The sequence below is a fragment of the Pleurodeles waltl genome, chromosome 10 (assembly GCF_031143425.1).
Source record: "Pleurodeles waltl isolate 20211129_DDA chromosome 10, aPleWal1.hap1.20221129, whole genome shotgun sequence".
NCBI classification, from domain to species: domain Eukaryota; kingdom Metazoa; phylum Chordata; class Amphibia; order Caudata; family Salamandridae; genus Pleurodeles; species Pleurodeles waltl.
In genome coordinates this window covers 745285104-745311892 of record NC_090449.1, presented here as the reverse complement: position 1 = coordinate 745311892, position 26789 = coordinate 745285104, and the positions used below count along the sequence as shown (strand labels likewise).

General features: G+C 47.3%; 1 protein-coding gene across 2 annotated transcripts in view; it reads right to left on the bottom strand.

The window, feature by feature from the left end:
• Positions 1 to 26789, bottom strand: part of ODAD2 (outer dynein arm docking complex subunit 2) — an 827935-nt gene that overhangs the window by 593408 nt on the left and 207738 nt on the right. The window lies entirely within an intron of this gene.

Here is a 26789-nt window from a genome sequence, read left to right as displayed (position 1 = left end):
ATGGAAGAGATAAACTTTATAGTGGATTTTTTGGTCTTCACATAAAATATGGCATTTTACAGACAAAATGAATACATTACATATAATACTGAAATTTAGTGTGCAAGCAGCTAAGGAGCTCTGCAATAAATTTGGTCTGACACCACAGGCCTCTGATCATTTGTGTTCTATGGACAAAAAGACACTGACAAAGTGCCAAAGGTCGGCCCATGCCTTTCTGTATCCTTTGTCTTGCTTATATGTGAATGCTACATTATGATGCCGCCTCTGTGGCTCCAACACCCAGGAATCTAGATAAGAGGGGCCCACATCTGTTTGAAAAAGCAAGGCAAAATGGCAGACAATTTCATTCACATGACATAATGGCATCTGGAGTCATATCCGGTACATGTAGTCTTTAGAGAACAATGCATACTAAATTGAATTCAACTAGCTTGCAATGAGCAAAACAAGTGACTGTGGGCCTATGCCTGACACCTTTTTGCTGTTTCAAACGGCATAAATCATTGTTTGCAACTGCAAAATGGGCAGGTACAATGTACCATCCCTATTTTGCGAGTCGGTGCGCGTCCCTTCCTAATTGTGATACGCAGGGGATGTGTGATTGTTATGTGACTGTGAATGTGGTCACAAAACAATCACAGTTAACACCAATTTCAAATTGGTTTCAAACCATTCGCAAACTTGAAGGGGTTCCCTTTGTGAATGGTAGTGAATATATTTTTTCAGAACAGGCAGTAGTCCCATGGACCACTGTCTACTCGGAAAAAAACGAATAGAGAGCTTTTCATTTTTCTTTTTGGAATCCATCCTGTTTTCCGTTAAGGAAAACGGCAGCATTTTTAAAAAACAGTGATTCATTTAAAAAGCAGTCACAGACATGGTGGTCTACTATCCCCAGCAGGCCACCATGCCTGTGAGTGCCGCCATTCCCAATGGGGTCGCAAATTGTGACCTACCTCATGAATATTGATGAGGTAGGTCATTTGCAAACCTATTGGGAATCGCAAACAGTGTAATTGACACTGCTGTACATTTGGTTTTACGACTCGCAAATGAGTCGCAAACTGCGAGTCGCAAAACATACGGTTGTACATCTGGCCCTATGTTTTGATGTGCTCTTATTTTTAGGTCAAACGTGCAAGTGCTCTGACGTGTTATAATCTATCTGAGGGCTTTTAACCACGCCCACCGCACACCCATCACTATCACTCATTCATGGGCTTGCCTTTCAAAAATCCTTTATCGTTGGTAAATGCTTTATGTTTGTCCCTCCTTGGGGCAGTTTTGTTACCGCCTTGGTCATCGACCCTGTTACATGGATAATTGCACATTTTCTGATAAGCTAGACTGGGAGCAAACTTCTTTTTCCTTTTGTATCTCTCCTTTGCGCTCACCCTCATAGCAGCCGTGGCACTTTGAATTGACTTGCTTATGTCAACTGTTTTACTTTTCACTTTCAATTTATGTGGCAAGAAGAACAAGTTACTTACCTTCGGTAACGCCTTTTCTGGTGGATACATTAGCTACCTGTGGATTCCTCAACTAAAGAATTTTCCCCACGCGCCAGCATTCGACGGAAATTTTCTTCTAGCTCTGCACGTCGATGATGATGTCACAATTGCCCGACTCCCACGCGACGCCGTATGATGTCATCCAGGCAATAAGAGGTCCTCGTCAACGTACAGACGTCAGTATCACTATTTTTTACGTGCCTTTGAGGCGAACAGGAGAACATTGACACTACAGATGTGATATGAACACATCAATCAAACCTATATACCAACATTTATTTCCACTAATATGAAACATAACCAATAGAAATAAACAATAGGAAATATATACATATATACACGTCCTCTCTCTCTTTTTTTTTTTTTTTTTATATATATACAGAAACAAATATATACACATATGTAAATCATTGCATCAGTATATACATATGTACAACATATGGGTACTCACCCAAGGAATTCGTGGTAAGACCAGTCAGGCAACAGGGAGGCGGGTGGGACCGTGAGGAATCCACAGGTAGCTAATGTATCCACCAGAAAAGGCGTTACCCAAGGTAAGTAACTTGTTCTTCTGATGGATACAACTACCTGTGGATTCCTCACCTAAAGAATAGAGTCCAAAAGCAGTACCGCCCCCGGTGGTGGGTGCCTGAATGGTCAAACCAAGAAATCCTGCATCACTGAGCGTGCCAAATGGCCATTCCTCCTAACTTCAGAGTCCAAACAATAATGCTTGGCAAAAGTGTGGAGGGACGCCCAAGTTGCCGCCTTGCAGATGTCAACCACAGGAACACCTCTAGCTAAGGCCGATGAAGCCGCCTTAGCCCTGGTGGAATGGGCATGTAGCCCCACAGGAGGTTCCTTCTTTGCTAAAGAATAACACAATTTGATGCAAAGAATGACCCACCTGGAAAGCGTTCTCTTGTGGACAGCTTTGCCTCTCCTCTTCACCACGTAACCGACGAAGAGCTGATCGTCCTGTCTGAACTCCCTCGTCCTGTTGACGAAGAAGCTCAACGCTCTTCTTGGGTCAAGTCGGTGAAGCCTCTCTTCCTCCTTGGATGGATGAGGTGGCGGATAAAAGGAAGAAAGTGTGATGGACTGTCCTAAATGAAAGGGTGTAACAACCTTCGGTAGGAAAGCCGCCTTGGTCCTTAACACCACTTTGTCCCTGTAAAAGGAAGTATATAGGGGTTCCACACTAAGAGCCTGGAGCTCACTCACCCTTCTAGCTGATGTTATGGCAACCAGAAAAACAGTTTTTAAAACGAAAAGCCTCAATGGGCAAGAATGCATCGGTTCAAACAGTGAACCCATAAGAAAGGTCAATACTAAGTTCAAATCCCACTGTGGCATAACGAATGGAGTGGGCGGAAACGTGTTAGTGAGACCCTTAATAAACCTCAAAACTATTGGGGACTTAAACAGGGAGGGTTGGTCTGGAAGGCACAGAAAGGCCAACAGGGCAGATAAATAACCCTTAACAGTGGCAACTGCACAACCCCTCTGTGCCAAGGATAATGCAAACAACAGTCTGTCAGATAAGTGGGCACTCAAGGGATCAATTTGATTCTCTCCACACCAATTCACAAATGGCCGATGATATAACTTCCACCACCTCAGGTGGGAGAGAAATAGCACTCAGATTGCCCCTTTTAATCTCCAGGCATGTAGGTGCAGGCTCTAGAGGTGGGGGTGTAGAACCTGCCCCTGCGACTGCAAGAGGAGGTCTGACCTGTAAGGGAGACGGAGCGGAGGGCACAGAGAGAGTTCGAGAAGGTCTGAATACCACACCCTTCTTGGCCAATCCGGAGCTATTAAGATAACTTAAGCCCGGTCTTGGCGAATCTTCCTCAGGACCCGAGGAATCAAGGGTATGGGGGGAAGCGCGTAAAACAACTGGCCGTTCCAGGACATCTGAAACGCTTCCCCCAAAGCTCCTTGCACCCGATACTGGAGGCTGCAGAACGACAGGCAGTGCGCGTTCTCCCGAGTGGCAAACAGATCCACCTGAGGAAACCCCCACATCTGGAAGATGTAAAGGACCAGGTCTGGATGAAGACGCCACTCGTGATCGGTCGAGATGCGCAGACTGAGTACGTCCGCACACATGTTCAGAACTCCGGCCAAATGGTTTGCTACCAAGCAAATCTGATGGTCCTGAACCCAGGACCAGAGCCGTAGAGCTTCCCTGCAGAGAAGATACGACCCCACTCCTCCCTGCTTGTTTATATACCACATTGCAGTAGTGTTGTCCGTTAGGACTTGAACCGACCGACCGCGAATGGAAGAGAGGAAGGCCTTGAGAGCCAGACGGATCGCCCGCAATTCCAAAAGATTGATGTGAAGCCTCTGTTCCCCTGGAGACCAACGACCTTTGACCTCCAGTTCCCACAGATGAGCACCCCACCCTAAAGTGGAGGCATCCGTTATCACTGTGGCCACCGGAGGAGGCAGCAAGAACGGCTTTCCTTGGAAAAGGTTGCTGTCCGCAGCCCACCATCGAAGATCCGCTGCAGCATCTCTGGAGATCTTTATCGATTCCTCTAGATCTCCTTTGTGTTGAAACCACTGCCTGCGGATGCACCACTGAAGAGGCCTCATGTGCCAGCATGCATGAGTGACCAGCAGAATGCAAGAAGCCAACAGACCGAGCAAACGAAGGACCTTGAGGACTGGAACGACTGCTCCATTCTGGAACATTGGAATCAAAGCCTGAATGTCCTGAATCCGCTGCGGCGGAGGAAAGGACTGATTCAATGTTGTGTACAGTACTGCCCCTATGAACAGGAGGCACTGAGAGGGCTCCAGGTGAGATGTAGGCACGTTCACCGAAAAGCCCAGATCAAACAACAACTGAGTTGTCGACTGCTGGTGATGCCGCAGGAGCTCCGGAGACTTGGACTTGATCAACCAATCGTCCAGATAAAGGGAATACTGCTATCCCCTCCTTCTGAGCTCTGCTGCATCCACCGCCATCACCTTTGTGAAGACTCGAGGTGCCGAAGTAAGACCAAACGGAAGGACCGCAAACTGATTGTGTTGCGACCCCACCACAAACCAGAGATACTTCCTGTGCGACTTGAGGATCGGGATATGAAAGTAAGCATCCTGCAAGTCGACAGACACCATCCAATCTCCTTCGTTCAACGCCAAAAGGACCTGTGACAGGGTCAGCATCTTGAACTTTCCTGCTTGAGGAACCAATTCAAAATCCTCACTGGCCTCAACCGACCATCCTTTTTGGGGATCAGGAAGTATCTTGAATAGCAGCCCTGACCCCTCTCCTGCTCTGGAACCAATTCCACTGCACCTTTCGACAAAAGGATTAGCACTTCCTGTTGTAGTAAAAGCAGATGGTCTTCCGAACAGAAGGATGGGTGGGGAGGGATGGGAGGGGGAAACTCCCCACAATTTCGGTGACCCAGGAGTCCGATGCTGTTGACTCCCACATGTGAAGAAATTGAGACAGTATACCCCCTACAGGAGATGCATGTAAAGGGAGTGATGGAGGACTAAGGCTGCTTTCCTTGCTGCACCCCTCCGGAGGAAGAGGAAGAGGCAGAGTGCTGCTGGGCGGCCCCTCTAGTACGAACTCTACCCCTGCCCCTGAATGATCTATAAGGGTGAGCTGCTGAAGATTTCTGTCCTGCTGCCTGGAACCTCCCTCGAAAGGAAAAGCCATGCCCAAACCCCCTAAACCTCCTAAACGATCTTAAGGAAGTGGAGGTGGATGCTTGAAGTCCCAAAGATCTTGCAGTGGCCCTACTCTCCTTGAACCGCTCCAAGGCAGAGTCAGCTTTTGCTCCAAATAGTTTGTCCCCATCAAAGGGCAGGTCGAGTACGGTTGTCTGGACATCATGAGAGAATCCTGAAGAAAGTAGCTAGGCATGTCGTCTTGTAGCCCTGGCCACAGTGTCCGATGTGTCAAGCCCAGATTGAATAACCTGGGTCGCCGCCGCCAGAGCATCCGCCAACAGGTTAAGCACCTCCTGAGGCAATGCAGAGTGCGTCTTGGCCTCATCCATAAGAGCATAAATGTGCCTTCCTAGAATACAAGTAGCATTCGTAGACTTGAGGGCCATGCTACATGAAGAGAACGCCTTCTTAGCAGACTGGTCCATTCTCTTGGACTCCCTGTCCGCGGGAACCCCTGAAAAAGATCCCGGAGCAGAGCGTGAGGAGCATGAGGCTTGCACAACCAAACTCTCCGGAGTCGGGTGTCTGGACAAGAACGCTGGATCACCTGGAGCCACCCTATACCTTCTCGCCACCGACCTGTTCTCAGCCGTCGAAGTCACAGGCTTCTTCCACACCTCCATAATTGGGTCAATAAGTGCCTCATTAAACAGAAGAAGCGGCTCTGCCACTGCTGATGATGGATGCAAAACCTCAGTGAGAATGTTTATCTTAACATCCGCAGCTGGAAGAGGAAGGTCAAGAAAATCCGCTGTCTTCCTGACCACTGAATGAAAAGAGGCAGCTTCCTAAGTGTACTCCCCCGGAGAAGCCAAGTCCCACTCCGGGGAAGTGTCCAAACCACTCGCCGTGTCCAAGCCTTGCAGGTCTCCTAGTGGCTCCACAATCTCTCCCTCCTCCAGAAGCTGCTTCTCATACTCCTGTTCCTCTAGCAGCCTCAGAGCCAACCTCCTGGAGCGGAGTCTGGATTCAATCCCCGGCGTCGATAAGGCATGAGCAGACGCCGACGACCTCGGACGGCGTCGACCATCGGATTCATCCGATGCCGGATCTATTGGCGCCGTAGGCTTCTTTAAGGTAGATTGAAGCTGTGGGGAACTCATCGGCGCGGGGCCGGTGGACGTCGTCGGTGTCACCGGTCTTTTAGGCGGCGCCATTGGTACCGGCGCCAAACCAGCACTTCCCGAAGGAAGGAAAGGCATGAAGGGTGTCGTCTGTATGAAGCCGGAACACCCATGTCATAGGCCAATGGACCCGAAGGCCCCAAATGCACACCTCCCGGAGCCATGGTTGCAAAGATGTTGAACATCGCCTTCAGAAATGCGGCAGGGTCTGTGCCTGGCACCGGGAACTCAGGATAACTTTGCGGAGCCGGTGCATGAGGCAAAGCCGGCGTCGGCTCAGGCATCTCCGTCTGCGCCGGAGAGACCATCGGCTCCTGATGTGGATCAACTTCAAAGACCAACAGTGGCGACGTCGGAGAAGCTGGAGTCGTCGGAGGTGTAACAGTTGGATTGACTTCCCAAGTCGGTCGACACCGAGCCGATGGCGACCTCGAGCGGGAATGGTCCTTACTTGACCGGCGCTGCGATCCATGCCGGCGTCGGGAGTCTCGATGACGCCAGTGAGATCTCGAGGACTTAGAAGATGACTCACGGCGAGGATGCTACTCCTTCTTCTTGGACTTTGCCAGGAACAACTTGGCCTCCCGCTCCTTAAGGGCCTCAGATTCATGCGCTGACATGAACCACACGCCTCGACCTCATGGTCAGAACTCAGACACCACAAACAATTCTCATGTGGGTCTGTGAGCGACATTCAATTTCCGCACTCCCTTCAGGGTTTAAAACCCAACTTCCTTGGCTGAGACATTGTTACACATGAAGTGAAACAGTAGCTCCCTGGTAGCCTCGAAGAAAAAAATGTTACTCGAAGCCACGGAAAAAAGGGAACTGACGTCTGCACATCGACGAGAACCTCTTATTGCCTGGATGACGTCATGCAGTGTCGCGTGGGAGACGGGCAATGGTGACATTATCGTCGACGTGCAGAGCTAGAAGAAAATTTCTGTTGAATGCTGGCGCATGGGGAAAATTCTTTAGGTGAGGAATCCACAGGTAGTTGTATCCATCAGAAAAGTCCAGTTAGGAATTTACAAAGCTAATAGCTCTAACTCTCTAAAGGCGAGACCCATTGCATTGCAAATGCTTGTTTGTTGATATGATATGAGAAGCTTATATTTTCTTTGTATGATGTAGCATGAGCAGAAATTATAACTGCACGCATGAAGCAGGTACTATTCAGAAACATACATAAACAAGCATTTGCAATGCAATAGGTCAAGCATTTGCTTGAGCTAGAGCTATTGGCATTGTAAATTCACAAAAGGACATTTCTTGCAGTCAGAAAACTCTAGGACACAGGTTTTTGTAAAACACCCTTTTCCATACCCAGTAAACAAAGCTTCTGATGGGATTTCTATATAATGTAAAGAATGAGCAAGCTGGATGACGCCACATGGCTTGGCAAGCTGCCTGCATTGACCACAATGCCATCACATCTCATTACCCTCACCCTTGGGGCGTGAAATGCATCCAAGCTGGAGACATTAATTTGCCTGTTAGCCTTAGCTAATTGCAGCGGCACCCGATAATTCTGATTAAACATTGCTTTCCTGCTCAGACAAATGCGGTAGGATGCTCATGGCAGAGTGAAGGCGTGCGCCGTGCCCAGGACGGCTGTATATCCATCAGGGGAAGAGGAGTCACCGACAGGAGACAGCAGAGCAGTTCAGTGGAAAATCAGGATCTGGCTGGGAGACAGAGGGACATAGAGGCCAGGGAGGAGAAAGGAATGTGAGGGTGGGTGGAGGAAGGAAAGTGGGAGTGAAAGAAGGAGCGAGGAGGAGTGAGAGGGAAGAAAAGCAAGGAGGAGAGATAGGAGGGAGGGGGAGAGAAAGAGAGAAGGAGCAGGAATGGAGCGAGCAGGAGGGACACGAGTGAGGGGAAGGAAAGGTCAGGTTGACAAAGTAAAAGAGAAGACTGTAAACAAGTAATTAAGTAAACAAGCGATCCTCCCTTGCTGCCTGCACTGGATAGCAGACAGGAACACTCAGTAAAGAAAATCCAAGCCAAGGAAAGGAGGGAGCCAGGCAGATGAGAGAGGATGCAGAGAGCCCACAAAGTCTAAATGTGACCAAGGTAACAGCCTGATTTATATCCTTGTTTACAGCTAATTTAAACTCAGAGCTAGAATGCTCTGCAAATGAATAGGGAAGCTTCCCTGGACAGGAGCAGGAAACACAGTGAAAAAAAGTCCCCTACAGACCAGATAATCAGGACAAAGTGTAATTATACAGTAGTTAGTCCCTGCTCCCACACAGAAGGAGGGACAACGAGGCATGACTGACCACTAGCAAGGATTGATTTTTAAATGACAGCTAAACTAACAAATGAAATAGCTATAATTCCACAGTAGACGTATACTTAAACATATACAAGAGGTTGTACGCTTACGCTCAACCTGAAATGGAAACTAAGGAAAGTAAAATTTGAGTTGAAAACCATCAAGAAAACTCATTGGATATTACCACTTGTTGTATACAACCATGTTTCAAATGCTACAGATTAAAAGTGTTCATGTGTTTTGTCCCAGGCTATTTTGAAATTATTTGCTTTATTTAGCTTTCACAAGAGCTTATGAAATGCTGTTCTATGCATTCATCACTGTTTCAAGACACAATGTATTTTTACTATTTCCTCGTCCTATGATTCCAGCAATTGCCCTCCACTGCAAAAATGTCTGTCTCCAACATTGTTTTTTTCTCGTTAGGATTTTGAACTTCACTATCACATCACACCACCATGCCCATCCTCCAGTATATATAGAGTCCTAATCCTCCCTTCCAGAAGGCCATGTGGTTTTTAATACACCTCCGTTTGGGTAGCACTGTATAAACTGTATTTATCCTTCTGGAGGCGAGGCCTCCAGTAGTGGATGCAACCCATATCGTTGTCCTTTTTAGCATGCATTACAATGCCTTGTCTGACTCCGAGATTGCGACTTACTACGCTTTAAATGCAACACTGTAAGCATTGCTAGCAGCAATTACAATCACATGAGCACATTTAAATTTAGAATGTGGCGGTTTACGATGTTTGCATGATTGCAATTGCCTTTGTGTACCACAAGCCATACCTGCTGCCACCAAGAGCATTTTTAACTCTACAGGTACCGTTAGTACACAATTGATTCTGCTGGGCACGGTGGCGGAGTTGGAAGGCACAAGAGCTGACCGTGCATTTGCTGGAACGGCTGTGCTGGTTGCCAAGAGAGACATTTCAGCCACCTGGAACTCTCCCAATGGGCTGTCCTTCTAGAAATGGAGGCGCAGAGTGGACTGGTGTGCAAACCAAGAAAAGTCGGTCTATGAGGTGAGGGGCTGTTCTCATAAGCATAAGAAGGTGTGAGGGAAATGGTTGGGTCTTCTCCCGTGAATCAAACATGCATGTGTATCTCGCTACTGTATAGCAATGTTGTGGATTTGTAATATGGTTAAAAGATATTTTCATTGTAAGTATGACTGTAAGCTCGCTGCGCCAGATCTTACCTGTGCAATGTCTATCTGTTTCCTTTTATTTCTCTTCCTTCTTTTCTTTCTTTCAACAAAACCAATAAAAAATGTTTATAAAAAACAAAATAATAATAATATAGAGATACTCCAAGTTTGGAGGCCATATGGTAGGATTTGAATTCCTCTATCACTCTTATATTGTGATATTCTCACTAAAGTCCCTTACAAAAAAAAAGCACATTTTTGACTTGGCTATATCTTTGGCACTGTTTTATGAATCTTCATGAATTAAAAAAAAAAAACACATGCACATGGAACGTGTGCATGGAAAGTTTTGAAAAGATCCCTTTTGCGGGGCCGAGAGAAAGAGGATGTGGGCGTAAAAAAAGTGTGTTACTCATGTTAAGTCCCATAGACTGTTTAAATACACCTGCAGCCCGAACCGCTGGACAAAATTACACCAAATTTGTCAGAAAGGTAGCTTTTGGTGCTTTTTGGTATTTAGTGTAAATCCATTCAGTAGTTTAAAAGGAATGGAAGGACATCCAAATTTGTATATCTAGGGTCGCGACGACTTCGCAAACACTGCAGATCTCATGCAGAGATCTGATTGTCTGCCAACACTTCAACCAGGAAGAGTTGGCAGCCATTTTGAGACTCAGCTTCAGCCGAGCCTCAAAAACAAACAAAAGAAGAAAAGAAAACGGGTCAGGGTACAAAAAATCTTTTTTTTTTAAATTAATGGTAAAATTCACAAATATTTGTGAATTTTGCCATGAATTTAAAAAAAGGGTCTCAGGCAAAATATTAAAATCAATAGGGGGCCCTGCAAACCCCCACCTCCACTGGCCTCGGGGACCACCACCTCCCCGGGGCTATATTTAAAAACTTTGCGGGGCTGTGCGGACCCCTCCGGGCCCAGGGGACCACCACCTCCCCGGGACTACATAATTTAAAAGAATATGGGTGGGCCCTGTGGAACACACCCCCAACCCACCCCATGACACCACTACCTTCCTGTGACTATATTTAAAAAATATACGGAGCTGCATAGACCCGCTAGGCCTTAGGGACCACCACCTCCCCAGGGCTAAAGTTTAAGATTATATGGAGAGATCACGAGGATCCCCCCACCTTTCTGTGGACCAACATCTCCCCGGGTCTAAATGATCAAAGATGGAGGGGGGCAGACCCGGGCCCCGGGGACCACCACCTCCCCAGGGTCAAATATATCTTTTTAAAGTAGGAGGGGGGCCGTGCAGCCCCATATGGCCCGGGGGCTGCCACACCCAGGGACGGCTCTTCTGCTACCTCCCAAGGTGACCACCCTCAGGAGGTAGCTATTTTCACTCCGTTTCCAGCAAGCAGGAGTTTATGAAATCCTCCCTTATCCTGGAAATGGAGATTTCAGACATGGGGGCAGTAAAAGAGATGAAATTATTGACCCCACACACACAGAGCTGCTATTTGCAGCAGCGCCCTGCATGCAAGATCAATGCCAGCTACCGCAGGAGAAAGGAGGCGGCTGGTACTGGAGGAGCCTTGAGGTTCCGTCTGCTGTGTGGATGGAGCCAGGGCACCCAGGAACATGTGGCTGGGCCCCGGGGGATGGGGCCTCCTGCGGATGAAATTGGCCTAAGGAGGGGGGCCATGCGCCCCCCCTCCAATTCTAAAAATAAGTATTTGGCCCCGAGGAGGTGGTGGTCCTCTGGGGGTCCTTGCATCTTCCCTATAGATATTTTAAAAATAGCTCGAGGTAGGTGGAGGCCCCTGCTGCCCATAGGGGCTCAAGCAGGCCCCCTACATAGTTTTAAAATACAGCCCTGGAGAGGTGGAGGTCCCCGGGACCTCAGGGGGGTGGGGGAGGGGGAGTCTGCATGGCCCCACCCTAACTTTTTTTATGATGTAGCTCCGGGGAGGTGGTGGTCCCCGGGGCATAGAGGGGTCCTCATAGCCCCTCCGTATAATCATAAATGTAGTCCAGAGGAGGTAGTGGGGCCAGGCATCTGGGGGGGTCGGCGTGACCCCCCATTCTTTCAAATTATGCAGTCCTGTGGTGGTGGTGCCCACCCAGGTGCAAAATTAATAAGAAGGTAAACTGCCCTTTTTTTAAAAAAAAGAAAAGAAAAAAAGGCAAAATCCACAGATCCACCTGCAAATATTGCTGAAAATTGAACATATAAAACTCTTTGGCCCTGGTGGGATCCCAGGGAGGCCCCTGGAAACAAGGCTAAGGTATTAAGATATATGTACCCAGTCTCCTCCTTTTTATTTTGTGTGTCATGCAGGGGCTGATCTGCAGGCCCTGTGGCCCACCTCCGTCATTCATGGTCAAAGGCTGTGTGCAGCGGTGGTTGGTTTGACATACAGTAAATAAAATTACTTTATGTTTAAGAAAACAGAAATTCACTGGAAAAAAAAATTATTACAGGGATGTTCTAGTTAGGAAATAATATTTAAAGAAACAGAAATTCACTTAAAAAAACAAAGTTTACAGGGACGTTACAGTTAGGTTCAGAATTTACTCACACAAAACCATAGAATTTCAGTAGTTATAGTTGTGGATAATTTGAGTAACTATAAATTGCGTCCTATGGTAATTATAACTTGTGTCTTCGCCATGCACCCCACATATTATATCAGTCATAACATCTTTTATGACATCATTGATAGTATCACAACAACAGTTATAATAAAATTATTGACAAAAAAGCTGTGCAGGGTGGGAGCATGAGTTAGAGTTACCTTAGGGGCGAGTTTTGGTTACTTGAGTTACCATAACCATAACTGCAGAATTCCTATGGTTTTGTGCGAGTAAATTCAGAACCTAAGTATACCGTCCCTGTAACCTTTGTTTTTTTTTTAAAGTGGAATATTGTCTTCTACGCTGATGACACCAAACTGATCCTCTCCCTGATGAGAACCCATCAACAGCCAGGAACAATTTCAGAGACAGGATGGAAGCGGTAGCCACCTGGATGAGGGAAAGCTGCTTCAAGCTCAACTCAGACAAAACCGAGATCTATGTCCTGGGACCCTCACCATCGGCCTGGGACGACTCCTTGTGGCCCTCAACATTCATCAAACCCCCCATCCCTACGGACCACGCACACAACCCCAGTGCTCACCGTGACCAGGCAGGTCAACTCCGTCACCTCCACCTGCTTCCACACCCTCCAACTCCTATGAAAGATCATCAGATGGATACCAACCAACTGCCGGAAAACCATGACACACGCCCTTATCACAAGCAGACTTGACTATGGCAACGCCCTCTATGCTGAAACCTCCAAGAAAAACCTGAACAAGCTAAAACAGATCCAAAATGCCACCGCCAGACTCGTCGTAGACCTCCCCTGCTGAGAACACATCACAGAACACCTGAAAAACCTCCACTGGCTCACTGTCAAGAAGAGGATCAACTTCAAACTCCTAATACACACCTACAAAGCCCTCCACAACGATGGACCCAACTATCTCAACAACCACATCAACTGGTACTCCCCTCCGAGACCCCTTCGCTCGTCCCAACAGTCACTCGCCAATGTACCCCTAATTACGAACTCCACGGCTGGAGGATGATTGTTTTCAAACCTGGCAGCAAAAAACTGGAATACCTTACCACCGCACCTCAGACAGTCGCCATCACTGCCTCTGTTCAGGAAAGACCTCAAAACATGGCTCTCTGACTTATCTGTGGGGTCACTCCACAGTGCCTTTAGACCCTATGGGTGAGTGGTGCGCCTTACAAGACCGTGATTGAGTGACTGATTGAGTATAAATGTATTGCCATTATCTACTGGAGGTCGCCAGTAGGTAGTTATAGTTAGGACTTAGTTTCCATAGAAAAAGTGTTTTTTGACTTGTCCAAATCTTTGTCATCGTTTGATGAATCTTCACAAAGTTTCCATAGAAAAGGTGTTTTTTGACTTGTCTAAATCTTTGTCATCATTTGATGAATCTTCACAAAGCTTTCCAACAAAAGTGCCTCTGGCGTCTTGTTGTGAATGGAAAGTTTCAGGATGATCCGTCAAGTGGGGGCTGAGAGAAAGGGGGGGGGGGGTTAAAAACCGGAATCTCCCAAGTTAGTTCCATAGACTCTTCAGATATGCCTCCCGCCCGAATCACTGGATGGAATTACAGAAATGCTGGCAAAAAGGTAGTTTTTAGTCCACATGTTTTGGTATTTGGTGTAGCTCCGTTCAGTAAATTTTGAGCTATCAAAAGAAATCCAAATTTGTATATCTGGGGGGAGCCTAAGCACAGATCTTATAGTGAGATCTGATTGGCTGTCAACACATCAACCAGAAAGAGCTGGCAGCTATCGTGGGACCAATATATATGAAAGCACCCATTGAAAGCACTGTAGTTAAAGGCAAGTTTTGAGGGTTACAAAAAGACCGTATAAAGGGTGATAACAGATTTTAGTTAAAATATAAATCATTTGTTAATAGTGCCATACTGACTTTAGGAACTGTGGTGTGTTCTAAGGTGATTTTACCCTGTGAAAAAGCCTTCTGCTGGGATTTCATGAATCATGTTTGAGAGTAAACTGTTTACGCATGATTTTCCCATTGAGGTTATTGAAGGTGCTCCAGAAGCTTAAATGAGAACATATTTTCTGTAAATTCACACTATCTCAGCCATATGAGAATGAAGCCTGACATTCTCAGTAAACCATGTACTTCCAACAGGTGCACCCTGTTAGTTGATTCCCTTGTGTTCTGCTGAAGCCTCCCAGAGTGTTGTAAAGAAACAAGTAGAGTGCTAACAGTCTTACGTGTGACATACATGTGGCACAACTGAAGCCATCTTGATTGAATAAAACTGGTAAAACTTAAAATATTTAATTTAGAAAGGAAGGGGGTACATTTTGTTATAGTAATTGTGGCTAGTTTTGTAGAGGCAACAATTTCGACATGTTGTGAGTGAGTTCTCAAATATCTTCCTCTTCTATTTCATTAAAGTATTCTGACATGCAGACTCTAATATGCACTTTCAACACCAGCTGCAGAATGCCAGTTTCTAATGAGCAAGTAGAGTGCTAACATTTTGAATTTATGACAAAAGTGTGGCACATCTAAACGCCGTCAAATCAAAATGGAAAACTGAAAACATTTTCTACGGAGGATACTCCAGCAAATGAGGAAATTAGGGAGCTTCATAACAAAAAGTCTCTCAAGATGGCAACGAAAGTAAAAAGAGCACAAATGTTGCACAAATATCACCCAAATGTAGCCCAAGTAAAGCCTAGTGACATAAGTGTGCTAAACACGTACTTTATTTTGTTTTCTTGCAGTTTTATGGGGTGCAGTCAGGTGTGCCACATTTTTGTAGCAAAAAAAGAATGTTAGCAATCTAGTTGCCCATGAAAATACTGTAGGGAGGCAGAAGTCAAGGGAACAGACTTGAAAAATGGAGGCCAGGAGGAGGCGACAGAGGCAAAAGTTGAAACAGGGGCAGGAGCAACAAACAAATCATGCATGACTGCCATGAAAGGCTGTGGCAATATAACAGACCATTGAGGGCAAAAGGAAGAGGCAGTGGCAGTACAGCCATACTTGCCAACAAACCCGATTCAGGCAGGGGACTCTCAACGTTTTTAAGCTCAAAAAGGCTTTACTTAATCTATCGCCTTCCTAAAATCTATTCTTTTTCAATGTCAATGGGGAAAATCAATTCGCTAGGTTTTTTTTTTTCAAAATCTCCCTCTTACCAAGTTCAAAATGTTGACAAGTATGGCACATTGGATTACGGAGGCTAGGAGGAATGGGGTAGGGACATGGACTTGGATAACAGAGGGCAGGACGGAGATAGGCAGGGGGCACCAAACTTACCTTACAGGGCATGTGTCAGGGGTTGCAAAAGCACAATACACCATACAGGGCAAGAGAAACAGTAGTGCAGCACAACAGATTATGGAAAGCAATAGGGAGGGGACAGGGCTATGCGCATAGACAACAGAGGGGAAAGAGGCAAGGTCAGCAAGCTGACCATACCGGACAGAGAGGAGGGACAGTTGAGGCATAACAGACCATGAAGGGCAGGAGGGAGATTGCAGGGCCACAACAATGGACCAGACAAGGCAGGAGGGTGAGGAAAGGGGCCTGCACATGTAAAACAGAGGGCGGGGGCAAGCTAGGAGCAGCAAGCTGGCCATGGAGGGCAGGCAGGATGGGAGCTGGAAGCACAATGGCCATGGTGGGAAAAAAGAAGAGGGTTCCTATTTTACATGCACAAAACCAAAGAAATTCAGCTGGTTTAGCTACAGTTATGTCAAGTAACTATAACTTGTGCCTTCGCTATGCACTACTAATCACACCAGATATTATATCACTCATGACATCGTCTATGTCAACCTCCACCTTCCACTTTGACAACCACGGCGACTCAAACACCACAACACTCTTGGACAACCTTGCAACCCTTGGTCTCAAGCAACTAGTCAACCTCCCCACTCACGCAGCAGGTCACACCCTCAACCATGCTTTCTCTGCAGGAAACAACATCACCATCTTTCACACCTCCCAACACCAGTGGACCGACCACAGATGTGTCCATTTTGCCTTCACGAAGACCACCACATACCACCCTATCCCCCTAACAGAAGCTGGGGCAGAGTCACTGAAGTGCAGCTCACAGACGCACTCAGCCACTCCCCTCCACTGGGCGCCCAAACGACTCAGCACGCAACCTGCACTGATGAATCACAGAATGTGCCAACAGCATAGCCCCCCCTCAGAAAATGCGCTAGAAACCAGCAATGCAAAAACCCAATCTGGTTCATGACAGAACTCCAAGAGTCTAAATGCAGAAGACGTACTAGAGGACTTATGCCGGGATTAAAACCTGCCACTGGAAAGTCTTCGGGAGAGGAAACAGGATCTTCCTTTTGACTTCAACCGACCAAGGCCCAGAGTCTTCTTGTGCTTCATGCCATAAAGCTTGGCTTCACATACCCAAATACCACTAACTGACTTCGTGGAGTGCCTTCACAGACATTTATTTGCAAGAGTGCCTGCACCGTTTGAATCATTTTGTTTTAAGATGTAACATTTCCCTTGCATACTGGATAATTTGTGATTAAAACTGTGGTCAAATGGCGAAGGAGCAACTGTGGATCCACATCTGAAGGCAAGGAAAAAAAGCAACTGACATGGATGCCATTTATATGCAGCTCTGCACGTCACTACCTGAGCGAAACGAATAAGTTACTTACCTTCGGTAACGCTTTTTCTGGTGGATACATAACTACCTGTGGATTCCTCACCTAAAGAATTCTCCCCTCGCACCAGACCTCAACGGAAATTTCTTCTAGCTCTGCACGTCGACGATGACGTCACAATTGCCCGAGTCCACGCAACGTCACATGACGTCATCCAGGCAATAAGAAGCCCTCGTCGACGTGCAGACGTCAGTTATCACCATTTTTTACGTGCCATAGAGGCGAACAGGTTAAACCTAAAGAGTACACATTCATCCAGAATAAATGAAAATAAAACATTTATTATAAAACTCAATATAAATAACAGTTATGAATGCTCAATTCGAGAGAGAAATAAATCTATGTATGTATAATCCCAGTCCAAAATGTCCTTTTCACTATCTTAATTTGCAAAGGAAAAGTATATACAATCAATACAACTATATGCATGAAACAGCTATATACATATATATACAAGATCAAGGATGCGCACCCAAAGAGATCTTGGCTAGACCAGTCAGGCAATGGGGAGGCGGGTGGGACCGTGAAGAATCCACAGGTAGTTACTGTATCCAGCAGAAAAAGCGGTACCGAAGGTAAGTAACTTATTCTTCTGATGGATACACCTACCTGTGGATTCCTCACCTAAAGAATAGAGTCCCCAAGCAGTATAACCTCCGGTGGTGGGTGCCCGAATGGTCAAACCAAGAAATCTTGCAGCACCGAGCGAGCAAAATGGCCATCCCTCCTAAGCTCAGAGTCCAAACAGTAATGTTTGGCAAAAGTATGGGGGGACGCCCAAGTCGCTGCCCTGCAGATGTCAGCCACAGGAACACCTCTAGCCAAAGCTGACAAAGCTGCTTTGGCTCTGGTGGAATGGGCACGAAGCCCCACAGGTGGATCCCTCTTCGCCAAATAGCAGATCTTAATACATAGAATGACCCACCTGGATAGCGTTCTCTTGTGGACCGCTCTACCTTTCCTCTTCCCCATGTATCCAACGAAGAGCTGTTCATCCTGTCTGAACTCTTTCGTCCTGGTGACGTAGAAGCTCAGAGCTCTTCGTGGATCCAGCCGGTGGAGCCTCTCTTCCTCCTTGGATGGGTGAGGTGGAGGGTAAAAGGAAGAGAGAGTAATTTACTGCCCCAGGTGAAAGGGTGTAACAACCTTCAGTAGGAAAGCCGCCTTGGTCCTCAACACCACTTTGTCCTTAAAGAAAGAAAGGTATGGGGTTTCCACAGTGAGAGCCTGAAGCTCGCTAACCCTTCTGGCAGATGTTATGGCCACCAGGAAAACAGTTTTGACTACTAGGTACCGTAAAGAACAAGAGTGCATTAGTTCGAACGGAGCCCCCATAAGAAAAGTTAAGACTAAGTTAAGGTCCCACTGAGGCATAACGAATGGCGTGGGTGGATACCTATTAGTGAGTCCCTTTAAAAACTTTAGAACAATTGGTGATTTAAAGAAGGATGGTTGATCAGGAAGGCACAGAAAAGCAGATAGTGCAGACAGATAACCTTTAACAGTGGCAATTGCAAAACCTTTCTGTGCCAGATGGAGTGCAAATGACAAAATGTCAGATAAACCAGCTTTTAGAGGATCTAAACTATTCTCTCCACACCAGCTTGTAAATTTAGCCCAACGATTAGCATAGATTGACTTGGGGAGTGTCGCCTAGCCGATAAAATAATCTCCACCACATCCGGAGGGAGAGAAAAGGAACTCAGATTACCCCGTTCAATCTCCAGGTATGAATATGCAGGCTCTGGAGGTGGGGGTGTAGAATCTGCCCCTGCGATTGCGAGAGGAGGTCCACCCTGCAAGAGAGACGGAGCGGAGGGCACTGAGAGAGTTGGAGTAGGTCCGAATACCACACCCTTCTCGGCCAATCCGGAGCTATTAGGATGACTTGAGCTCGGTCTTGGCGGATCTTCCTGAGAACTTGAGGAATCAAGGGTATGGGGGGAAATGCGTAAAGTAACTGACCCTTCCAGGACATCTGAAACGCGTCCCCCAAACCTCCTTGCACCGGATACTGGAGGCTGCAAAATAGCGGGCACTGCGCATTCTCTTGAGTGGCAAACAGATCTATCTGCAGATATCCCCACATCCTGAAGATACACAGAACTAGATCTGGATGAAGACACCACTCGTGGTCGACCGAGCTGCGTCGACTGAGAATGTCTGCACGCACGTTCAGGACTCCGGCCAAGTGATGTGCAATCAAGCAGATCTTGTGTTCCTGAAGCCAGGACCAGAGACGAAGAGCTTCTCTGCAGAGAAGATACGACCCCACTCCTCCCTGTTTGTTTATATACCACATCGCGGTCGTGTTGTCCGTAAGAACTTGGATTGACTGACCGCGAATGGAAGGGAGGAGGGCCTTGAGTGCCAGACGTACTGCCTGCAACTCTAACAGATTGATATGTAACTTCTGTTCCCCTGGAGACCAAAGGCCCTTGATCTCCAGGTCCCCCAGATGAGCTCCCCACCCTAGAGTGGAAGCATCCGTTACCACCGTGGCCACTGGAGGTGGCAGCGAGAACGGCCTTCCTTGAGACAGGTTGTCGACCGCTGCCCACCATTGAAGATCCACTGCAGTGTCTATGGAGATCTTTATCGAATCTTCGAGATCCCCTTTGTGCTGAAACCACTGCCTGCGGACGCACCACTGAAGAGCCCTCATGTGCCAGCGTGCATGAGTGACCAACAGTATGCAAGTAGCGAACAGACCGAGCAGTCGAAGGACCTTGAGGACTGGAACTACCGCTCCATTTCGAAACATTGGAATCAGCGCCTGAATATCCTGGACCCGCTGGGGTGGAGGAAAGGCCCGATTCAATGTCGTGTCCAATACTGCCCCTATGAACAGGAGGCATTGAGAGGGCTCCAGGTGAGATTTGGGTACATTGACTGAAAAACCCAGGTCGTACAACAATTGAGTAGTCGACTGGAGATGGCACCGCACGCGCTCCGGAGTTTTGGCCTTGATCAACCAATCGTCCAGATAGGGAAACACAGCTATCCCCCTTCTTCTGAGCTCTGCTGCTACCACCGCCATCACCTTTGTGAAGACTCGAGGTGCTGAAGTAAGACCAAAAGGGAGCACCCCAAACTGATAATGCTGCGATCCCACTACAAACCGGAGATACTTCCTGTGCGATTTGAGGATCGGAATATGAAAATACACGTCCTGCAAATCGACCGACACCATCCAGTCGCCTTCGTTCAACGCCAAAAGAACCTGTGAGAGGGTCAGCATTTTGAATTTTTCCTGTTTGAGGAACCAATTCAAAATCCTCAAGTCCAAAATCGGTCTCAGCCGACCATCCTTTTTGGGAATCAGGAAGTATCTTGAATAACAACCCTGACCCCTCTCTTGCTCGGGAACCAACTCTATCGCACCTTTTGCTAATAGGGATAATACCTCCTGCTGTAATAGGAGAAGATGGTCTTCCGAACAGAAGGATGGGCGGGGAGGGAAGGTAGGAGGAAATTCCCGAAAGGGAAGAGCGTACCCCTTCTTCACAATGTCGATGACCCAGGAGTCCGAAGTTATAATCTCCCACATTGGAAGAAAATGGACAAGTCTCCCCCCTACCGGAGACAAGTGGAAAGTGAGTGGAGGAGGACTACGGCTGCTTTCCTTGCTGCACCCCTCCCAAGGAAGAGGAAGAGGCAGAGTGCTGCAAGGTGGCTCCTCTCGTACGGACTCTGCCCCTGCCCCTGAAGGATCTGTATGGCAGGGTAGAAGCAGATTGTTGTGGTCCTTGCAATCTTCCACGAAAGGAACCACGTCCAAATCCTTTAAACCTCCGAAAGCCTCTAAAGGAGGATGAGGCTGACGACTAGAGTCCCAAAGATATAGCAGTCGCTCTGCTTTCTTTAAAACGCTCCAGGGCAGAGTCAGCCTTTGTGCCGAAGAGCTTGTCTCCATCAAAAGGAAGATCAAGAAGTGTGGCCTGCACGTCCGACGAGAAGCCTGATGACCGTAGCCAAGACTGCCGTCTAGAAACTATGGTCGTGCCTATAGCCCTAGCCATCGAGTCCGAAGTATCCAATCCCGACTGGATCATCTGAGTCGCAGCCGCCTGAGCATCTGCCAACAGCTGCAACATCTCCTGGGACAAATTAGGATGGCCCTTCGCCTCTTCCATAAGGGCATGGATGTAATGCCCCAGTATGCAAGTTGCATTGGAAGATTTTAGGGCCATACTGCAAGATGAAAAGGTCTTTTTTGTAGTATGGTCCATCTTTTTTTACTCCCTGTCCGCAGGGGTCCCAGGAAACGAGCCAGGAGAGGATCTGGACGAACAAGAGGCTTGCACCACTAGACTCTCCGGAGTTGGCTGTCTGGAGAGAAACACCGGATCCCCAGGCGTCGTCCTGTATCGACGAGTCACCGCTCTGTTGACCGCAGCGGTGGACACAGGTTTCAGCCAGATATCCTTAATGGGGTCCAGCAGAGCCTCATTGAAGGGCAAAAGAGGCTCAGCAGAAGCAGAAGCCGGGAGAGGAACCTCTGTCAATAAATTTCTCTTGACCTCCGTGGTAGGAAGGGGAAGATCCAAAAAGTCTGCAGCCTTCCGAATGAATGCGTGGAATGAAGCAGCTTCCTCCGTGACCTCTCCAGGGGAAGCTAGATCCCATTCCGGGGTAGTGTCCAGGCCACTAGCTGTATCCAGTCCCTGGAAGTCACCAGAGGGCTCTACAACTTCACCTTCCTCCAGGTGTTGTCTCACGTACTCTTCTTCCTCCAAAAGTCGAAGAGCCAGACGTCTTGACTTAAGTCTTGACTCCAAGCCTGGAGTCGATAAGGCATCGGCTGATACCGAAGATCTTCGTCAGCGCCGAACCTCGGATCCGTCCGAAGCCGGAAGCTCCGGCTCCAAAGGGTTCTTAGACGTCGATCGGATCCGAGGCGAATCCGACGGCGCCGTAGCAGGTGTAGTCACCTGGGCGACGTCATAGGCATCAGCGCCGCTTCAGGTGCAGCAGATAAAAATGGGGTGAACGGCGTCGATCTGTAAGACGCCGGAACACCCAAATCATAGGCCAGAGGGCCAGACGGACCTGCATGACTTCCACCCGGCGTCATGGAACCAAAAATTTTAAACATTGCGTTTAAAAACGCTGCAGGATCCGATCCCGGAGTCGGGAAAGCCGGGTATTGCTGCTGCTGCACCGGCGCCGGCATAGATGCAGAGGAGGGTCCAGGTAACTTCTGGCCAGGAGAACCTTCAGGCCTCTGGGGAGGCTGGACCTCAAAGACCGACCCGGGTGACGTCGGGGTCGTAGGAGGCGGAGGGGTGACGGTCGGGCTTATCTCCCACGTCGGCTGATGCCGGGCCGACAGAGAAGCCGATCTTGACCTGGACCGTCCCTTGCTCGATCGGCGCCGAGATCCGTGACGGCGCCGAGAGTCACTATGATGGTGACGAGACCTCGAGGATCTCGAAGAAGTCTCCCTCCGATGACGCCTCTCCGTCTTCTTCTTGGACCGAGCCAAGAACAATTTCGCCTCCCTCTCTTTAAGTGCCTTAGGGTTCATGCGCTGACATGAGCCGCATGACTCTACCTCATGGTCGGAACTAAGGCACCAGAGGCAGTTTTCGTGGGGGTCGGTAACCGACATTCGACCCCCGCACTGGCTACAAGGGTTAAAGCCAGATTTTCTAGGCTGCGACATCGTAACCGTCGTTGGAAACAGTAGCTCCCTGTGAGCCTCGAAGAATTAACCATTACTCGGGCACGGAAAAAAGGGAACTGATGTCTACACGTCGACGAGGGCTTCTTATTGCCTGGATGACATCATGTGACGTCGCGTGGAGTCGGGCGATTGTGACGTCATCGTCGACGTGCAGAGCTAGAAGAAATTTCCGTCGAGGGCTGGTGCGAGGGGAGAATTCTTTAGGTGAGGAATCCACAGGTAGGTGTATCCATCAGAAAATGTCAGGGCAGAGCCGAACACCACCACCTGCCAGCATACAGGGGTACGGCTGAGAAGTTTTTGGACTTAGTCTGACACCTGGAGGGTATTCACATGATGAAGAATGTGCATTTAGAAGTATCTATCAGGCATAGTTGGAAATGTGCTACAGCTCAGAGCTGGAATAAGTCCAGCACCACCTATGGCTACGCACAGATACTGCAACACTCTGCCAAAGAAAACAAATGATGGTACGGACTTTATATAAAAAACTAAATGATATAGGGGGTCATTCTGACCCTGGCGGTCTTGGACCGCCAGGGTCACGAATGACGGAAGCACCGCCAACAGGCTGGTGGTGCTTCCAATGCCATTCTGACCGCGGCGGTAAAGCCGCAGTCGGCCCGCCGGGGCCGGCTGTTTTCCGCCGTTTTTGCCCCGGCTGGGAGAATCCGCCAGGGCAGCGCTGCAAGCAGCGCTGCCCTGGGGATTCTGACCTCCGTACCGCCAGCCTGTTTCTGGCGGTTTCCACCGCCCGCCGTCCCAGCGTGAATGTCAGAATGGGGGCAGCGGTATTTTGGCCGCATGACGGCCAAATGGCGGTTCCCGCCGCCCGCCAGGGTTGGATTCACCCCCATAATGGTAAAATAAATGCATTTAAAGTTTATATATATATATATATATATATATATATACATATATATATATATATATATATATTAATTAATGTTAGCTTCTATGTATTCTTCTTAGATGGATTAGGAAGTTGCCCCATGATCTGCTGGCTTTCACTGGGAACCACTTGTCTCCTACTTTTTTCTGACAAATTTAGGAGATAGTAATAAATATTTGTCATCAAATTTTAGCCCTCTTGCAGGGTGATATGCGACCAAGCATTGGTTCAAGCATTCTGGTGAGAGGCCATCTAATGCTTTGTGGGTGAGCATGGTTGACTTTTGGGTAGTACATGCCAATCACGTAAGCCAATGCAAATCCCTTTGTGCTGTGGATATGTAAGTGTTCTAGGCAAATCAAACAAGATACAGACTGCAGTATTCTGGTGCACCTTTAGTTATTAACATTATTCTTAGTCATCCTAACCGAGAGGGCATTTCCACAGCAAATTTGTGATACAAGAATGGCTCCGCTGTGAATGTCCTATCTTTCTGAGACGGCAGATGACATAACTTTCTAAGCAATGTGAGGTGACAGATGACTTTATAAAACATGATTCATTTGCTATCTATCGGCATCCTCTCATCAAAAATATATCCTGCTAATTTCACATTCTTCTTAACACTAACCTCAATTTCACGCACCATGAAGGAGAAATAACTTGCACGGTCTCTTTTCAACCACTCCCATCTACTTTCTCAGTTCTCTGACTAATTACAGCACAAACTATGATTGGGATCTGGAACTTTGGACTACATTGGGAAACTAGGAAGACAGAACTGTTGGCTACAGCCATGTTTCTTAAATTTTCAAATTGTACTGGTCTTAAATGTTAACGAGAATGTTTTACTAATTATTCATCACACACATAATATTACCAAACAACTAAGATATCTAGTCACTGTATATATCAATGCTGACATACTCTCATTGCAAATCACTTCCACGTATTTACATTATGTGCTTGTGAGAAATTGCATTGATCGATGACTGGGGTGTGAGTCTTGGTCAAGCAGCAGTCGCAACCCCTGACAGGTTGAACCACAAAAAGTCACTAAATTAACCTGTGATTAACCCTGGGTAACTTGGCACTAAAAGCAGTCAGTGTAACATTGAGACAATGTGTAAGGTTTTATGCAGCACACAAACAGTAATAAAGTAAATACACAACACAAGAAAAAGCCCACACCAATTTAGAACAATAGAGTAAATGTTAATAAATTATTTGACACTAACACAGCAAAGTCAGTAGGCCAGAGTTATAATTGTTTTAAAGTTTTAGTGAAAACTAGCACCTAGAAGATCAAAGTGCCAACCATGGAGATCTAGCCATGCAAGACTGGGTCAAAGTCGAAAAATATGGCTAACTGTGATGAAGTGAGGTTTAGATACAAACAAATTACTGGGCCCGGTCAGCGCTTGCCTTTGGACTTGGAAGAAGAATTTTCAAGAAGAATGTTCTGAGAAGCTGAATTTCAGTGTGGCAAGGCTGCACCAATGTCCAAGGTGGGAGTATTGTTGTCGAGGAGCCTCTGGATGAAGGTGCAGTGAAGATTTCTACATTCAGACATAATAACTTTTTTGGAAGTCGAAAACCTCCAGCGGGACTAGGCAGGGGGCTGTAGCCTAAGACAGTTCCAGGTAGTCAGATACCCCTTTGGCAAAGGACTGCTGAACAGGTTTGCTGCTATGGAGAAGAACATAGCGGGAGTAGTGGAGAAGTCAGGCCAACAGGCAATGCACTTGGGTGGATTGGTAAGCAGGTTGGTCCTCGGTTTTCAGAGTAGCTTTTAGTCAAAAAATGTTTTAAGTCCCAAGTTTTGGAGTTTGGCTATGTGGGCACCTTTGGCACCACAACCAAGGGAACAGGGGTGGACACCACTTTGGTAATGCCCCTGTGGCTCTGACCAGTAGGCCAGCAAACTAGCCCTTGAAGTCAGTCTGGCAGACCGGGTTCAGGTGAAGATGCAGGGCTCAAACAGCAGGGCTGGCCTCTGAGGGTTCAAGGCAGGCTCCCAGAAGCAGTCCATCCAGGTGCTGCAAAGCATTGTTGCAGAGCATAAAGCAGGCCGCAGAAGCAGGCAGTCCCCTGAGAGTTATTCTGCAGGTCCAGAAAGTGAACTGCAGAGAACATCTTAGGATCTTATTTATATACCTGGTGCATCCTTTGAAGTTGGGTGAAGTTTCAAGAGGTTTCTCTTTGAAGTCCTGGGAATTTTCTGACTCCACTGCCCTGACTCTAAGCTGGGTGCTGAGACAATATGGAAGTGACAATCCCTTTGTGTGAAAGCAGGGCACAGCCTATTCAGTTGCAAGTGGGTCTGTGCCCAGCTCTGTCCCTCCCATTGTGCAGCAGACAGCCCACTCATTCACACCTAATTCCTCTATGGAATGACTATCTGGGAGGAATTCACCAAGTCTAATTGCGAGGTGAACCTAGTCATGTGACCCAGGGGAGGCTGCAGGCACCAAATGCCTAAGGGCATAAAAATGCCAACTTTCTAAAAGTGGCATTTTCAAAATTTACCATTAAAAAGGATTTTTTTATTACAGTTTCATAGATACCAAACATCAAATGCTTATTTATCCTCAATCAAACTTTAGCACTTATTAAATGAGAATAGGCAACCCGCCATTATCTTATGTGACAGACAGGCCTCACAGTCGTAGAACACGAATTTAAGATTTTTTTCACGAACAGCACATGTAAAATTTAAAAGTACATGTCTAACCTTCTAATTACAATGCACTCTGCCCTACATACTACCTTGGGTCTACCTTAGGGTTAACCTATATGCCATAAAATGAGAGTTTAAGTCTTGGCAAGGGGGTTATATTGTCAAGTGGAATTGGCAGTTTATAACTGCATTCAGGCTGCAATGGCAGGCTGGGATATGTTTTAAGAGGCAATTTAGGTGGGGGGACAATATGTGCAGCAGGCCCATTGGTAGCAGGCTCTGAGTACATGGTATACCACTCTATAAAGGACTTGTAAGTAAATTAAGTATGCCAAACGGATGTAAACCAATGTGATCATGTTTAGGGGGTAAGCACAAGCCCTTTAGCACTGGCTAGCAGTGGTAAAGTGTACCGAGTCCTAAGGTCAACAAAAACAAATGCAGCAAGAAAGTGGAGGGTAAAGGCAAAAATGTTGCGGTGACCCTGCAGAGAGTGACAGGTCCAGCATCACTACTG